This window comes from Triticum aestivum, chromosome 4A (genome assembly GCF_018294505.1).
Source record: "Triticum aestivum cultivar Chinese Spring chromosome 4A, IWGSC CS RefSeq v2.1, whole genome shotgun sequence".
Taxonomy (NCBI): domain Eukaryota; kingdom Viridiplantae; phylum Streptophyta; class Magnoliopsida; order Poales; family Poaceae; genus Triticum; species Triticum aestivum.
In genome coordinates, this window is record NC_057803.1 from 331,722,106 (window position 1) to 331,731,631 (window position 9,526).

The window sequence follows — 9,526 nt, forward strand, 5'->3', positions numbered from 1 at the left end:
CAGGACCCCGACTCGATGTCACATCGATCTAGCCGGTAACACCTCATATCACTTTGCGGCCTCACGCACGGTATCCCCACGGGTGTCGTCTTACCTTTTCCCGGGACCGTTTGCGCCTTTTGGCTCACGTATATGATAGTGTCGCTAGCATCCATATGATAAGGAGCCCGGGCTGACATGACTAGTCGTAAACCCAAAGTGGCACAGACTTACAGGGACAGGCATCCATGACCCAGCCTCGAACGTGGCGGTCATCAGCAAGTGGGTCCGGGCTGTAGCACTGGGCTAGCAGGACTCCGGTAAACCGGGCTGTAGCGGGCTAACAGGACTCCGGTACTCAAAGCGTGACATTTCCCCGAAGGGACAGACACAGGAACGAAGAAGGACACATGCCGGCCAGCCTAAGTGTTCCAGAGCAGTAGCAAGCTACCATGGCTCAGCGGTAACACTAGGAGACATTTCCCGGTAAGAGAGGCTACTAAAGATAAACAACTAGGTAGTCAGATCCCACACATACCAAGCATTTCAATCATACACACAATATGCTCGATATGTGCAATACAACGAAACATCACAACATGACTCTACGACACAAGTACTTTATTTAAGGCTCAGGGAGCCATACATAACATACACCAAGGTACGGGTCTCACGACCCAACATACAAGTCATACAGTCATACAAACCAGCAGCGGAAGTAACTTGTCTGAGTACAGACAACTAGTAAAATAAAAGAGACTTGGAAAGCCTAGCTATACTACGTGGTCCTTCACAAGCTCAGGGTCACCACCTGGGTCTTTAGCCTACTCGTTGATGTCAACGTCTACATAGAACCCATCAGAAGGGGTTGCAGCGTCTTCTGTAAAAATGTAGATTATAGCAACATGAGTACAAAGGTACTCAGCAAGACTTACATCAGATCCTACATACATGCATAGTATCAAGAAGGGTTGGTGGAGTTATTGCAGCAAGCCAGCTCTGACTCTTGGCTAGGCTATCCTACGATACTCCAACTTGAAATGGTTTTGCGCACACGAGTCCACTACTCACCACTTCAATACACTACCGAGGATCCACCTCCGTCTTCCTACGGAAGAGCCATCCTCGGCACTCACACTTATCTTGAGGCTTTTAGTGGTTTCCATTTACTTGTCTATGAACTGTATAGGCAACCAAGTAGTCCTTTACCGCGGACGCGGCTATTCGAATAGATCATGTTAACCCTGCAGGGGTGTACTTCTTCATACATGTTTCCACCACTTAGCGTCTGCACACGACATGTGCTCGGCAGACTTCAAGCGAAAGCCGACGTGGGTGTAGACCACGACCTACCTAAACACTTAAGCCTCTAGTCCAGGTTTATCGCCTATTCAGGTTCCATCCGCAGGGAGTCCGGCCGAGGTTTCCCATACGGCCCCGAACGATGTGAACAGGGTTCCCGAGATACCTAACGGGTATTCGGTACACCGTGCCACGTACCTACCGCATCACAGCCCACCCCTACGGTCAGCGCTGTCCACGGCCTCCAGTAGGCTACAAACACCAGAAACTACTTGCAACTCCTGGACAGAGAGCTAGGGTGAATAAGAAGTCGAGCGGGGTCATATTTCAGGGCCCAATGCATGGTAGTAGCTATATCTTAAATCACATATACAGATCTCAGTGCTTAAGGTCGGCTTCAATGAAACAACCCACCATGTACTCCTACATGGCCTCTCATCGATACCTTTACCAAATCGTGTTCACCACACCACTCTCATTACCGACATAATCATTTCACTCTAGCCCATCACCCAGATGAACCAGACCTGACACGACTCTAAGCATAGCAGGCATAGCAAGGTAGGAACAACACATACATATGGCTCAATCAACTCCTACACATGCTAGTGGGTTTCATCTAGTTACTGTGGCAATGACAGGTCATGCAGAGGAAATGGGTTCAACTACCGTAGCACACAGCAGTTTGAATCGCGTTGTCTTAATGCAGTAAAAGAGAGCAGGAGCGAGAACATGGGATTGTATCGATATGATCAAATGGTTGGTTGCTTGCCTGATGGTTCGATGCACTGATACGGTTCTTCGTTAGGGTAATCACGGTACTCCTCGGAGGCAGAACCTGTCGCAAAGGACACCGATACACAACCATCACCAAACAATGTGCAACAATATGATGCATGCATGAAACATAGCAATATGAGTGTGTTGGGCTAATGCAACTAAAACCAGAGGGGTTTGAACAAATTTGAATCAAAGATTCAAATTTCAAACTCAAACATGGTCTCTTTAAGTGCTTTTCCTTGTTCTGCTTGAAACATCAATTTAACTTGTTTGATCATGCATGAAAATAGTACAGATGGATAGATTGGATTTTTCTGATCATTTTTCATATATAATTTGTCCAATTTGGAGTTACAGAATAAAAGTTATGAATTTTTGAAGTTTAAATAATATTCTGGAATTTCCTGATTTAAATTAAATCCAGAAATTATAATTATTGCGCCAGCATGACGTCAGCATGACGTCAGTGGTCAACTGCGGCTGGCTGAAGTCAAACCTGACGTGTGGGGCCCACACGTCAGTGACAGGGGGGTTAAACAGGGTTAATTTAATCCTAATTACTAATTAGTGGCGCTGGGGCCCACTAGTCAGTGTCAGGGGGTTAACTAACAGTGGTTAGCGCTAATCCTAATTAGCTACAGGGCTGGGCCCACCTGTCAGGGACTCAGGGGGTGTCCTGCCGTGGTCAAGGTGGGTCAAACCCACCGGCGACGTGACGCCGGCGAGGCCCGAGACGGCGGCGCGACGCGGAATCGCGCTATAGGGCACGGGAGAGGCCGTGCTTGGGCTCGTTGGAAAGCTCTTGCTCCCGCGCGTCGAACGGTGGCCGTGGCTGGGCCTGGGGTGGCCGGAGTCGACGGCGGCGAGCTCGGCTGCGGCCGCCGGAGTTCGGGTGCGGTCGGGATCGGTGTTGCAGGGGGTTTGGGGAGGCGTTAGTGCGTGCTGCGTACTCCTAGTGAGGTGTGGAGCACGATAGTGTGCTCGGTTGGGTGCTACGGTGACCGTGGCCACGACGGCGACATCGCCGGCGGCGTGGAGCTCTCGGCCAAGGTGGGGCTAGGGCCTAGAGGTCGGGAGAGACCAGGGGAGAAGGGGGAAACGATCCGGGGGCTCACCGCGGAGCTGCAGGGATGGTTAGCGGGCTCGGGGACGCGCTGGAGACGACGAATTCGACGGCGACGATGGTCGGAGCCCGAAGAGGGGAACGGCGACGTGGCGGCGATGCAGGGCTTCCGGGGAGCTGTGGAGCGGTGGGGAGGAAGAGGGGGTCGTGGCGGAGCTTCTGAGCTAGTCGGGGGAGCGAGGGGTGGCCGGAGATGGCTGCTATGGCGAACGGCGGCGACGGTGGTGTTCGGCCGTGTGAGAGAGAGAGCGAGGGAGAGGAAGGAAGAGCCGGGGGAGAGTGAGAGAGAGCAGGGGGGAGGCGTGGCGTCGTCCAGGGCATCGAGGCGAGGAGGGGAGGGCAGGCAGGCAGGGAGAGAGGTGGCGTGGCGCGGTGGCGCGCGCGCGCGCCGGCCACACTCCCCTCCCTCTGTCGGGACGAAGACGACAGAGGAGGGAGGTGGGCTGGGCCGGCTGCTGGCTGGGCCGGCCAGCTGGCTGGGCCGCACAGTGGAGGAGCCCAGGTAAGCTCCTCCTGTTATTTATTTCTGTTTTTCTAATTTCTGACATTTGTTTTGATTTAAATAATATATTAAATCATTTATTTAACTTATGCCAATTTTTGCAGGAGCTATATATATTATTCCAGAGCTCCTTTATAAATGGCATAATATTTGGACATATATTAATATATATAATAATATATTTCCAATGCAAATATTATGCATTAATTCCAAATGCCCAAAATAAATACCTATGAGCTCTTAAAAATATTGGTTTGATTTTATCTCTGTCCAATATTTTCAGAGAGCAACATGAGCATTTTCTTGGACCTTTTGGAGAAATTTTTATTTGGGTCATTTTCAAAATGATTCTGAGGGTTTCACAGATCCCCATTTCAAGTTTCTGATGAAAGAGTAAACATGATGCAACACTCTAATGCATGGCTAACTAGGATGTGACAACTCACCCCCACTCAAAAGAATCTCGTCCCGAGATTTGGGTTCCTCCGGGAAGAAGGCGGGATACTCGAGTCGAAGACGATCCTCCCTTTCCCAAGTTGCTTCATCCTCAGAATGGTGCGACCATTGAACCTTGAGAAACTTGATATTATGACGTCGCGTGGTACGTTCGGCCTGATCGAGGATACGAATGGGGTACTCTCGATATGTAAGATTATCTTGGAGATCAAGCGTTTCGTGGTCCACTTCACGGATAGGGTCCGAGAAGCAACGCCTGAGTTGAGAAACGTGGAAGACATCGTGAACTCTGGAGAGGTGCGGAGGTAGTTCCAACTGGTAGGCAACTTCTCCTCGTTTGGCAAGAATGCGAAAAGGTCCAATGTAACGAGGAGCCAATTTGCCTTTGATACCGAAACGATGGGTTCCCTTCAGAGGGGTGACCCGAAGATAAGCCTTCTCGTCAACCTCGAAAGTCATAGCCTTATGTTTTCGGTCATATTGACTCTTTTGACGAGATTGGGCTGTTTTCAACTTTTCACGAACGATACGAACTTGTTCTTCTGCTTCCTGAATCATATCCGGGCCAAAGAATTGTCTTTCCCCGGTCTCTGACCAGTTAAGGGGTGTTCGACATCGTCGTCCATAGAGAACTTCAAAAGGGGCTTTACCCAAGCTAGATTGATAGCTGTTGTTGTAAGCGAATTCGGCAAATGGAAGGCACTTCTCCCAGTCCATTCCGAATGAGATAACAGAGGCTCGAAGCATGTCTTCTAGAATCTGATTGACGCGTTCCACTTGACCACTTGACTGAGGGTGGAAAGCGGTGCTAAAAGAGAGACGGGTTCCCATAGCATTTTGGAAACTTTCCCAAAATCGAGAGGTGAAAAGACTTCCTCGATCCGAGTTAATTTCCAAAGGAACACCATGGAGAGACACTATTCGGGAGATGTACAAATCTGCCAGCTGACTAGCGGTTATACTCTCACGAACAGGTAAGAAATGGGCTACTTTGGAAAGACGATCGACCACGACGAAAATAGCATTATTCCCTCTCTTGGTCCTGGGAAAACCGGTAATGAAATCCATACCAATTTTATCCCATTTCCATTCAGGAATAGCTAAGGGTTGAAGGGTGCCAGCAGGCCGTTGATGCTCTGCTTTTACACGACGACAGACGTCGCAATTTGCAATATACTGAGCAATTTCTCTCTTCATCCTAGTCCACCAGAACCTCTGGCGTAGGTCCTGATACATCTTAGTACTACCGGGATGAATGGTGAGAGGAGATTCATGAGCCTCCTTAAGGATCAACTGCCGTAGATGCTGGTTCTTGGGAACCACTAGACGGTTCTCAAAGTACACAACACCATGGTCATTTGTGGAGAAACAACTAGCACCTCCGCTAGCAATGTTCTCTTTGATTTTAGATATTCCCTTATCTCGCTTTTGGGCAGCGATGATTTGATCCGTAAGAGTAGGTTTTGCCACCAAGGTGGAAAGAAAACCTTGAGGAACAATGTGAAGGTTAAGCTTCCGAAATTCCTCATGGAGAAGCGGTTGACTTTGTTGTAACATCAGGTTGTTACAATAAGATTTACGACTTAGCGCATCAGCCATGACGTTGGCTTTCCCTGGGGTGTAGGTTATTCCTAAGTCGAAGTCTGTGATCAATTCAACCCAACGTCTCTGCCTGAGATTCAAATCCGGTTGGGTGAAAATGTACTTCAGACTTTGGTGATCAGTGAATATTTCGCAACGGTTACCGAGGAGGTAATGTCGCCAGGTCTTAAGTGCATAGACTACGGCTGCAAGCTCTAGATCATGAGTAGGATAATTCTCCTCATGTGGGTGCAATTGCCGTGAAGCGTAAGCAATTACGTGTCGATCTTGCATAAGAATGCAACCTAGTCCTTGTCGCGAGGCGTCGCAGTAGATAACAAAGTCCTTGGAGAAGTCTGGCGGTACCAGCACGGGAGCAGAGGTCAGGCGTCTTTTCAGTTCCTGAAAGTTGTGCTCACATTGTGGAGTCCATTCGAACTTTTTATCTTTCTTGAGGAGTTCGGTTAGAGGTTTAGCAACCTTTGGAGAAGTTCTCGACAAAGCGACGACAATAGCTCGCTAAGCCCAGAAAACTCCGAACTTGCTTGACCGATTCAGGTGGAGTCCAATTAAGGACGGCTTGAACTCGCTCAGGGTTAACAGCAATACCTTTACCAGATATTACATGACCCAGATAGGTCACTTCTGACAACCAGAATTCACATTTAGAAAATTTGGCATAAAGGCGATGCTCTCGAAGTTTCTTCAACACTAGCCTTAAATGTTCGGCATGTTCTTCCTCGTTCTTGGAGTAGATGAGTATATCATCGAGATAAACTACGACGAATTTATCCAAATACTCCATGAAGATTGAGTTCATTAACCGAGAAAAGGTGGCTGGAGCGTTGGTTAAACCGAAGGACATGACGGTGTACTCGTATTGGCCATAACGAGTAACAAAGGCCGTTTTAGGAATGTCCCCGTTTCTGATTTTGATTTGATGGTAGCCCAACCTCAAATCCATCTTGGAGAAGACTGAGGATCCAGCGAGCTGATCGTACAGGTCGTTGATCCTGGGAAGTGGATATTTGTTCTTGATTGTGACCAAATTGACAGGTCGGTAATCTACAACCATCCGGTCCGTACCATCCTTCTTCTTAACGAATAGGACGGGGCAAGCCCACGGAGATGAGCTAGGTCGGATGAAACCCTTTTTCAAGGACTCATCGAGTTGTTTCTTAAGCTCGGCTAGTTCTAGGGGTGCCATCTTATAGGGTCTTCTAGCAATCGGAACGGTTCCTGGAATGAGATCTATTACGAACTCAACATCCCTGTCAGGTGGAACACCTGGCAATTCCTCTGGGAAGACATCCGGAAGTCACAGACTACCGGCACGTCCTCAAGATCTGGCAAAGGGCTGGCGTTAAGAGAATATAATTGTCGCTTGGCTATTCGGGTCAAGACATTGACTATCTTCCCCGAAGGATGGGTGAGTTGAACAGTCCTAGAGAAGCAATCAATTTTGGCTTGATGAGCTGACATCCAGTCCATACCCAAAATGATATTAATATCTGAAGATTTAAGGGCTATCAAAGATGCGAGAAAAACAAGTCTGTCGACTTGGATTTCATTTCCATGGCTTACTCTAGAGGTTTGCCATTTGGATCCCGGAGTTTGAATTACCATAGAGGTTGGCATATCACCGAATGCGACGTTATGCAAGCGAGCATAGTTTTCAGATATAAAAGAATGAGAGGCTCCTGTATCGAAAAGAACAGATGCCGGGTGGCAATTAACAAGAAGCGTACCGAGAACGACGTTGGGATCCTCTTGAGCTTCTTCGGCAGAGATACAGTTAACATGGCCACGTGAAGCGGTGACCGGCTTGGCGTGGAACACTTTCCCTGTCGGCTTGCCACGGCCAACAGCTTTAGCAGATTGATTGGGGTTGGTCTGGGGACACTCACGCATATAGTGGCCAGATTCCCCACACTTGAAACAAGTCACGGAACTGGTACGTGGAGGAGCATTGTTGGTTGGACCCCCATAGGGCTTGGCTGGTGCAGACTGTTGAACGGGGCGAGGCGCCTGGAAAGATGGCCTCGGTGTGAACCTGGGTGGCAGGGCGGTGTTGGGCACCCACACGCGGCGCTTCTGAGGACCAGCACCGGATGAGGAACCCATGTCACGGCCATGCTTGCGTGTTGCGTCATAGTCAGTCTGACCAGTTTCAGCACTGATGGCTTTGTTGACAAGTTTCTGAAAAGATGTGCACTCATGCAGACGGAGGTCGCGGCGAAGCTCAGGACTAAGGCCCTTACGGAACCTTGCTTGCTTCTTGGCGTCAGTAGACACTTCCTCAGTTGCATATCGGGCGAGATTACCAAACTCCCTGCTATAGGCATCCACAGAAAGTCGGCCTTGGGTGAAACTGCAAAATTCTTCACGTTTACGGTCCATGAGACCCTCCGGAATGTGATGTTCACGGAAAGCCTCGCTGAACTCAGCCCAAGTAGTGACATGGCCCGCTGGGCGCATAGCTCCATAATTCTCCCACCATAGACTGGCGGGGCCTTCAAGATGATATGCAGCAAAGGTGACCTTGTCAGCCTCCGCTACCAGCGCGGAACGCAGTTTGTGAGAGATACTGCGAAGCCAGTCATCAGCGTCGAGAGGCTCGACTGAGTGGTGGAACGTGGGTGGATGCAATTTGATAAAATCACTGAGTGACACCACGTTAGTCCTCTGATGGTGTGCTGTATTCTGTTCAATACGCTCCAACAAACGGTTGGTCTCCCGCTTGTTTCTCTCAGCTTCCATCATAACCTCGGCTAGTGAAGGAGGATGAGGCAGATTTGCATCCCTGACTTCACTGCCTTCGGCCTGCTCTTGAGAAGCAGGGTTAGCGCGCGTGTTGACCATCCTAGGTAACAAGACAATGATTTAGTCAGGATGATAAAATTCCGACATAGGATATAAAATGTAAGGAATAACTCGGAATGCAAGATGATCATCCGTATGACATGGTAGATACAGAAACTGCTTCTTTATTCCATCGTCATACACACCATACAGGGTTTAGTACAAGACCAAACAAAGTACTATTACGGTGAAAAGAGGATTACATCTCATCGGAGGCATTCCAAGCTCCTATACATTATTTTTCTACCCCTCCGGAAAGAGTACAAACTAGGTCATATCCCACGAGTCACGCGGGACGATAGAAGACACAGCTAGTGCGAACTAGTGATACTACCACTAACTCAGACCGATCCGTAGTAGTCCTCGTAGAAGTCACCTCCATAGCCTGGAAGCTCAACATGATCATCCGGAAACAGACGGTCTCGCGGAGCTTGTGGACCATAGGGGCTAGGATGAGGCCTTGGACCAACAAACGGTGGCCTGCGGGGACCGCGAGGTGGGGTGATGCCTCCTACATCACGCCAAACCATCACGTCCGGCAGAGCAGATCTCACAGGATAGAGATCGCGCATATCCGAATATCCAGCTTGCACCGCCGGTGCGAACCGAGTCAAAGTGGCCCAGTGGTCAGCACGGGTATTGAAGAGCTCTAACCTCAAGGCCCGATTTTCACGGTCCTTATCCTCGAGCATCTCAGCAGTGGTGCGAGTCCGTGAATCCTCCTGAGTGGGGTCAGCATAGATAGCCTGGAGATACCCTTGTGCTCCCGGAAGTGATCCTGGCATATACCGGAAATCAGAGTCCCGAAATAAACCAGATCTGACTCGCATAATGGTCATCATAGAGTAGGCGGCGTCCTGCACAGCCATCTCAATAGTAACCCCGAGTCCATAGGAGCAGTGAAGAGGCTCGGTGGATCCAGGATAAGATGGAAATATCCT